We start from the raw sequence: 9,148 nt of genomic DNA, 5'->3' as shown, positions 1-9,148 counted from the left end.
TCTAAAAATTTCAGCTGAATGTTAAATCTGTGTCAGGGCAGCACTCCGGGTTTCAGAAAAGACACACGCCATGTCAACCTAGCAGTGGATGGTTTCATTAGACCCCACACAGTTCTTTTCCTGCCTCTGAAGGCATGGTTAGGAATTTCAACCTCACTGGTCCAGGGCCTTTTGAAGTAAGGTATTTCTCAGTAACTTTTTGTAACTGAGAAAGTGGAGGTCTTTGTAGGCTACATACACTCTTCACAGTGCCTTGTGGTGACTTCACACACTGACTTCTGGATCCATGTCCTCATTTACAGGTAAATAGCTTTCATCTCTTTTTGCACTGAGATGAGTAGAATAAATGCTTCTTTATTGCTCTTACACTGTTATGGGTATTAAAAGTTATGGTGAATGAAACACTGCTGCCGCCTTCAGCAAGGCTGTAAGGCACGTGTGGGTATGCTAATGGGAGCAGGGCCAGGGATCTTTCAGCTCCAGTGATGGTGTGCCTTGTGCTCTACGTAATGAAACGCCTTAATGGCTCTGCCAAGTGAGGCAGGGACTGCGGTGGCCCTTCTGCAGGTGTCAGCTGGGCAAAAGTTGAGTGGGGAGCTGGCCTTGGGTTGTCCAGTCTATTGTTTTCTCTTTCCTAGATGTGATGGCTCTGCAGCAGCCTTAGGAAGAAGAGGCAATAACAATGTATTTTTGTCATGGAAGGCAGTAGCTGTGACTCACAAGGCTCCTGGGGCACCACTTAGCAGAGTTAAAAGATACCCTTTTCATTTAGTCACTATATAACTGCATTTCTGAGTCTCCTGGTTTGCTTTGTTCTTGCATTTTTGAGTCTCCCTGTTTGCTTTGTTCTTGCATAAGCCCCTCTTCCTGCATTTTCAGGCCCTAATTTTCTCCTACCTTGCACTTTCTGTAGATTTTTACATCTGTGCAAGTGGTAGGAAAACTCAGCTCTTTTGTTGTGAAAGCATTTAGGGTATATGCTGTATTTATTTGGCACAAGCATAGAAGGCCATAGCAGGGGCAAGGCAGTGGGGAATCAAGCCAGTTGTTTACATCTTCCTCCAGAGGACTGGTAGGTCAAACATCCTTCTCCTGTCCACAATACTCTGCCATTAACAGCTGTTAGTGAGTGTTAGCACATCATATTTTTTTCCCTCGAGGCTGAGCACATTATCTCTACAACACTCCAGCACCTTGCTGGGAACATGCCACAGCTCTGTTTTCAAAGTGTTTTGTTAATGCTAGTGACCTTGGTGGTGTGACCACAACACCTGCTTTACCTGATAAGATCATTAATTTTTTTCTTCTCAGCCTTTGTGTTGAGCGTAAGCAAATCTTCATTTGTACCTGGAAAACACTGCCCGAACATCAGCTTACTGGAGCACTGACCTGTGTCTCCCGGTATTTTTTAATGTGTTAACAGACAATTAGAAGAAATCACTTCAATAAAAGCAGAGTGAAAACAAGCTTCTCATTAGCTGCAATGGAGCAAGACGCCGTTGGAATCAATCACAGGGCTTTTCAGCTGTCACTCTGCCACAGCAACAGCTGTCTGTCAGTTGAGGTGACAGCAGAGAGCTGATCTATTCTCTTCTCTGAGCTACAGAGATAAGCTGCACATGCACAATGAATGTGTTCCCAAAATAAACACATTGGGAAGAGCAGGGTTTTTTCTTCAATGATAAATCTTCGCACTCTTCTAACAGTTCCTCCTTCCTAGTGGATTAAGAACTGCCTGAAGGGCAGATCCCAGAGGGTCCTAATCAGTGGCACAGGATCTAGTTGGAGGCCTGTAACTAGTGCTGTCCCCCAAGGCTCAGTACTGGGCTCAATATTGTTTAACTTATTCATCGGTAACTTGGATAAAGGGGCAGATGCCTCCTCAGCAAAATCACTGACCACACAAAGCTGGGAGGAGTGGCCAATATCCCACAGTGATGTGCAGCCCTTCAGAAGGACCTCAACAGGTTGGAGAGATGGGCAGAAAAGAACCCTCTGAAATTCAACAAAGGCAAATGCAGGGTCTTGCACCTGGAGAAGAGTAACCTCATGCACCAGGACAGGCTGGGGGCCAACCTGCTGGAAAGCAGCTCCGCAGAGAAGGACATGGGGATACTGCTGGACAACAAGCTGTCCATGAGCCAGGAATGTGTCCTTGTGGCCAAGAAGGCCAATGGTATTCAGGGGTGCATTAGGAAGAGCATTGCCAGCAGGTCAAGATGATCCTGCCCCCCTGCTCAGCCCTAGTGAGATGCACCTGGAGTGCTGTGTCCAGTTCTGAGCTCCTCAGTACAAAAGAGACATGGAGCTCCTGGAGCAGATCTACTGGAGGGCAACAAAGACAATTAAGGGACTGGAGCATCTCTCTTAAAGGGAAAGACTGAGGGAACTGGGCCTGTTCAGCCTCAAGAAGAGACAACCAGGAGGGGACCTCATCAATGTCTGTAAGTATCTGAAGGGAAAGTGGAAGAGGATGGAGTCAGGCTCTTCTCGGTGGTGCCAAGTAATGGGACAAGAGGCAGTGGGCAGAAACTGATGCACAGGAAGTTCCACCTGAATATGAGGAAGAGCTTCTTTACTGTGCAAGTGACTGAACACTAGAACAGACTGCCTAGAGAGGTTGTGTGGTCTCCATCACTGGAGATATTCAAGTACCATCTGGATGCAATCCTGTCCAATGTGCTCTAGGATGGCCCTGCTTGAGCAGGGAGGTTGGACCAGATGATCACTGTGGTCCCTTCCAACCTGACCCATTCTGTGATTCTGTGATTCCTCCTCCTTTTTTGGTTTACCAGGTTGCTGTCACCCCCTACCTTTTTTCTTACAGTGGTTGTGTGTTCTCCTGCTTTTTACAGATTTGGTTTTCTGTATGCTGCTGCTTTATATTTCTGCGGCTGCATCCGACCTTCTGCTTCATTCCAACTTCTGCTTCATCCCATCTTCTGCTATGTCCCACCTTTGGTCGAGGTAGGGGCTGTTTAAGGAGGATACACAAGTGATGCTGCCTCCTAGGCCACAATGACCATGGTTGGCAGTGCCATGGCTGCAGCTGGTGTCCATAAAATGATGGTTGGAATTGCTTGGATATGGTTTAAGTGGGTCTTAAACTCAGTGTGGAGCAGAGGAGCTGGAAGAGCTTGTGAAGGGACTAGTCCTACTTCAGGCCTTACCTCAGTCCTTTGTAAAGGCAGGCCTACAAGGTTTTTGCATTTGCTTTATTTCTTTATTGATCAAGCATGAATTTAATAAATGATAAGGAGCCTTCAACTTTCCCCTCCCCACTGTTTGCCCCAGTTTTGTTGTTCCTCCACAGCAGTGCTGATATTATTTTCATGTACAGGGCAGTGCTGCACCTCCTTTCTCTCTTCCTCATCCCTATGTTGGATGGAGAGAAACAGATTTCCTTGGCAAAAATCCTGTGCTTTGGGTCTTGCTACATGGCCCCATGCACAAGTATATCCTGGCTGTGTGTCCTGTGTGTCCCTGGTGAGTGCTGGGGTCCTGGGTTGGCTGCGTGTGTGTGGTGGGGTCCCGGGCTAGCTGGAAGTCCATCCCCAGCGCCGTGCGCAGCGGTTCAGTCCCCAGGTGTGGCCGCAGCGGGAGAGGGGAGAGAGAGAGTGGGGGAGCCTTGCCAGCAGTTGCTGCGCGCCTGTGGAGGAGGAGAGAACAGCTTTGGAGCACACAGAGGTTTGCCGTTCCAAGTTTGGGGGGGGAAGGGGGAGGGGGGTACAAGGGAAGAGGGCTGAGGGAATAGAGGGGAGGGGTATTCAAGCGGGCCATGGGGGTCCTCTGATTGGCGGGAGGGAGAGCGGGGCACTCCTGTATGAAGTGTCACAGGTGAGCAGTGCACCTGAAGATACGTGGTAGCGCAGTGGAAGAAGGATATGGTCCCGGTGGATAGTGGGATTCCTTTAGAGTGATGGGGGTCCCAGCCAAGCTGGGGCCTTGAAAGGCACCCCAGCCTTGGATGTGTATGGGGGCCAGAACGGTTGGTTGGTTTGTTTGTCTATTTGTTTTTGGCTCACCTGCGGCTACTGCCCAGGTTCGGCATGTTCTGGATATATTTGCTTTACTCTGTTACGTCCTGAAAGGGTGGGCAGGACAAAGGGTATCTCCTTATGATCGTATATAAATAGGTGATGGTAAAGTAGGAAATGAAAGACTTGCCCAAACCGTTCTAACAGGAACATAGCCTGTGTACCCCTGTGTGGTTGCGAGCTATGCTGGCAATGGTACATGCTTTCGGTAGGGTCGCCCATGCCAGACAGGTCAAAACCATAGGGTCGGATACAATACATCTGTGGGCAGGATGAGCTTGTTAGCCTTCTGGCAGTCATCCTAGGAGAAGGACAACTCTAATCCCAAACCCAGGCAGATGGAGCTCGTTTAGCCCCGTAAGGCCATCCATCTAAGAGAAGGTCACTCTAATCAAACCTACATCCTGAGGACCTCACTGCCACCGTCCAAGCTCGCTCGGCCCTGGCAGATGAACCTCAGGATTAAAGGGTGGGTTCAGTTCAGCGCATACTGCATCTCACCTAAAAATCCATTGCACAGGCTGGAAGGCTTTACCCACATGCAAAAAGTCCTGTAGCGACGGGCGAGCGTCGAAACAGCAGGTGAAAGGTGCACTGGAAGCCGCAGACCCAACCCTGCATGCAGGCGGTTCAGGATATTGGTCATTTGAGACTGACCGGAGATGACAGTCTCTTGAGGCAGCACCCTGAATGACCAAGCAGCCTTTTCAAGGACAGCACTGCTAGCTCCACTTGGAGAGGGGCCTAGAAAAGGTGGCCTAAACAAAGCTCATCTCCACTTTCACCCAGTTGGTTAACCGCAGGCCAACGGGCATCTTCTTCCAATGAGGTCGCACAAAGATCAAAAGACAAAGGCACGCACCTGCCTCCAAAGGTGTACCCAAATTAACTCTAGCATGCTGGAATATCAGAACCATGCTCAATTCTGCAGACGGAGGATGTCCTGAGTGATGTTCTGCCCTAATTGCCCATGAACTGGCTCGTCTCAACATCGACATTGCTGCTCTCAGTGAAGTTCATCTCCACGAGGAAGGCAGCCTCAGAGAACATGGTGCCGGTTACACACTCTTTTGGTCAGGTAAGCCCAGAACCGAAAAACGTCTATCAGGTGTCGGCTTCATGATCAAAAACTATTCTTCCCAAACTCGAAAATCTACCGACAGGTCACTCTGACTATCTCCCTACGCCTTCCACTCCACAACAACCAACATGTTGTCCTCTTTAGTATACATGCCCCAACTCTCCAAGCTGACCCTGCCGAAAAAGATAAATTTTACGCTGACCTGCCCCGCCTTACCCAAAAGGTACCTGCAGATGATAAGATCATTATCCTTGGTGATTTCAACGCCAGAGTAGGTAAGAATTTTGAAGCATGGAAAGGTATATTAGGCAAGCATGGTGTTGGAAAACTGCAACGATAATGGTCGACTTCTGCTAGAATTCTGTGTGGAGCAACAGCTCACCATCACTAATACTATCTTTCAGCAGAAAAATAGTCTGAAGACAACATGGATGCACCCCAGATCTAAGCATTGGCACCTCATTGTTTATGTCTTGGTGCGACAGAGAGATGTCCGCGATGTCCTCCATACCTGTGTGATGCCCAGTGCAGAATGCCAAACAGACCATTGGCTTGTGCACTGTAAACTCAACTTCAATCTCACATTCAAACCCAAAAGGCGCAGTATCCCAAGGAGGAGACTCCAAGTTAACAATCTCCAATCAGCCACAGTAAGAAAGAGATTCCAGGCTAACCTTCAAACTAGGCTTGAAAACCATTCCACAGATTCTGCAGATTCCTCCCCTGAATCAACTTGGCACCATATTAAAAACAGTATCCTGCAATCCTCCGAAGAATCCTTAGGGTTCTCCCTCAAGAAGAACAAGGACTGGTTTGACAAAAACAATCAAGAAATCCAGGACTTGTTGAGGAAGAAGAGAACCACCCACCAAGCACACCTTGCACTGCCATCCTGTCACGCAAGAAAAACAGCCTTTTGTCTTGCATGCAGCAAGCTCCAACAGAAACTCCGTGACATCCAGAACAAGTGGTGGATTGATCTAGCTGTAAAAACTCAACTATGTGCAGATACAGGTGATCACAAAGGATTCTGTGAGGCCCTGAAAACAGCATACGGACCTACATACTAAGTCCAAAGCCCTCTACTCAGCGGTGATGGGCAAACGCTTCTGACAGATAAAACCTCCATTCTGAATCGATGGTCTGAACACTTTCAGACTCTTTTCAGTACCAACCGCACAGTCCAAGACTCAGCAATTCAGTCCATCACACAACAACTGGTGAAATATGAACTGGATACTGCCTCCACTTTAGGAGAAACCCTCAAGGCCATACAGCAGGTGAAAATCGGCAAGGCAGCTGGGGTTGATGGAATTCCACCCGAAGTCTGGAAACATGGGGGCCAAGCACTCCATATGAAATTTCACGAGTTTGTGGTGCGCTGTTGGGAACTAGGCACTAACACATCAGACCTTCGTGATGCAGTCATCATCACTTTGTATAAGAAGAAAGGTACTAAATCAGACTGCTCAAATTACCGTGATATTACTCTGCTCTCCATTGCTGGCAAAATTCTGGCAAGAATACTTTTGAACAGACTAATACCTGCTATAGCAGAAGGAATTCTACCTGAAAGTCAGTGTGGTTTCAGAGCCAACAGGAGCACCACAGACATGGTATTTGTTCACAGACAACTGCAAAAGAAGTGTAGGGAACAGAACAAAGGTCTTTGTCGACCTCACCAAGGCTTTCAATACTGTGAGCAGAAGAGATCTGTGGCAGATTTTGGAACGTTTAGGTTGTCCCCCCAAGTTCCTTAAAATGATCATCTCACTCCACAAGGATCAGCACGGCCAAGTCAGATATGGCAATGCACTTTCTGAGCCCTTTCTAATAAAGAATGGTGTGAAACAAGGCTGCATTCTCGCTCCTACCCTGTTCACAGTCTTTTTCACCATGATGCTCTAAAGGGCCACAGCAGACCTCGATGATCAGGACAGTATCTACATTTGATACCGTACTGATGGAAGCCTATTCAACCTAAGGTGACTGAAGGCCCACACCAAGACCTTAAACCATCTTGTCCGGGAGCTGCTTTATGCTGATGACGCCGCCCTTGTCGCCCACACAGAAGCAGCTCTGCAGCGTTTAACATCCTGCTTTGCAGACGGTGCTGAGCTCTTTGGGCTGGAAGTCAGTCTAAAGAAGACAGAAGTTCTCTATCAACCTGCACCTCAGGAAGTCCCCCATCATCCCCACATCACCACTGGCCAATCAGAACTCAAATAAGTCCAGCAGTTTAATTACCTAGGCAGCCTCATCTCCTCGGATGGTAAGATCGACGGAGAGATAGACAACAGGTTAGCAAAGGCATACAGTGCCTTCGGAAAGCTTCATAAAAGAGTTTGGCGAAATAAACACCTGAAGAAAAGTACAAAGATCAGTGTTTACAGAGCCATTGTGCTGTCTACTCTCTTATACGGATCTGAATCATGGGTCATCTACCGCCACCACCTGTGTCTCCTAGAACGCTTCCATCAACGCTGTCTCCGTTCAATCCTAAACATCCACTGGTCAGATTATGTGACCAATACATCTGTTCTAGAACAAGCAGCAATCACAAGTATTGAGGCCATGTTGCTGAGAACACAGCTGCACTGGGCAGGGCACGTCTCCAGGATGAAGGACCACCGCCTCCCCAAGATCCTGCTTTATGGTGAACTTGCCACCGGCTGCCGCAAGAGAGGAGCCCCAAAGAGAAGATACAAGGACTCCCTAAAACAACATCTCAGCCTTGGCCATATTGATCAACATAACTGGTCTACTCTGGCCTCCAATTGGGAGGTCTGGAGACACGTCATCTATAATGCTGCTGATGCTTTTGAGAAAGCACGCAGGATCACTCTCGAGGAGAAAAGGCAGCACAGAAAGAATCGTGCCTTGCAGAATATACTATCTAAGGAGTCTTTCTGCTGTGCCTTCTGCAACCGGACATGCCTGTCTCGTATTGGCCTTTTCAGCCACCAACGCACTTGCAACAAACATGGGTAGAGCCCTTCCCAAATCTTCATTCGCGAAGCCCAGCCATGAATGAATGAATGCCCTGTGTGGCAGGCTGTGCAGGTTGCTTTGCTCTCCAGTCATGCTGGGGTTGAGGTTGCTCCTGTTTTTCTGCCTTACACTGCAGTAAGTTGGCCTTTGTATTTAGGAGTCTGTGAATCTTGGGTGATCTCACTTCCTCACTAAAATATAGCAGTGTAAGCATTGTGTCGTGAAAGTGCAGAGGATGACAGTGACTCAGAAGATTGATCATGTCACTGGTTCAGACTAAGAGCACATACATCATGAGGGACTTGCTTCAAGGCCTTCCAAAAAGACCAGCAGAAACTAGCAGCTGGCATAAAAAGAGAAGTGGATCTCAGAAAAACCTTTGCATGTACCAGAAGAAAATCCTAAATATTATAATTAAAAAATTCAGTTTAATTCTTTGTTTTATGATCTTGGTTGTACAACGCTTGTGAATATTTTTATTTTTGCCTGAGGTCTACAAAGCATGGATTTTTCCATCAGTCTGTGAGATGGAGCTGAGTAAGTATCCTTCCTATTTTATAGGTAAGAAAGTAAAGACATCAGGATCACCTCTGAGGATGGATTGCCTTTCATGTAGTTGTGCTGGTTCATGCTGGTTATGCCCTTTGGCTCTGTCTCAGAAGCCAGAAGTAGCAGGTCAAAGTGGGATCCTAGACAGGTAGCTGAGGACACTGTCCCTGTCCTTGCATCTCTCACATGCAGATTGCTTCAAATCTTCCATTTTAAGCTGTTTTCTACTTAAACAAAGATAAATAAATTTTTACCTGAATAAGGTTTGCTATAGGATTCACAAGACCAAATACCTCATTATGGCATCTATGGGGGTAAAATCAGCAGCTCCCACTTTTTTGCTGTTTTTGACTACATGGCTCCTTCGATAATGTCAAAGGGCTTAAGATGAAAGGAGCTTAGAAAATACAAAGACCTCTGATTTCCTTCCAGAGGTACAGTGGAATAGCAGGGAAGTGACACTGAGCCATCGTCATTTCTGTAGCTCTCA

This window comes from Pipra filicauda, unplaced genomic scaffold (genome assembly GCF_003945595.2).
Source record: "Pipra filicauda isolate LSUMZ 115617 unplaced genomic scaffold, ASM394559v2 scaffold169_size1572857_pilon, whole genome shotgun sequence".
Taxonomy (NCBI): domain Eukaryota; kingdom Metazoa; phylum Chordata; class Aves; order Passeriformes; family Pipridae; genus Pipra; species Pipra filicauda.
The sequence above is the reverse complement of the archived record's forward strand: the minus strand, read 5'-3'. Positions refer to the sequence as shown.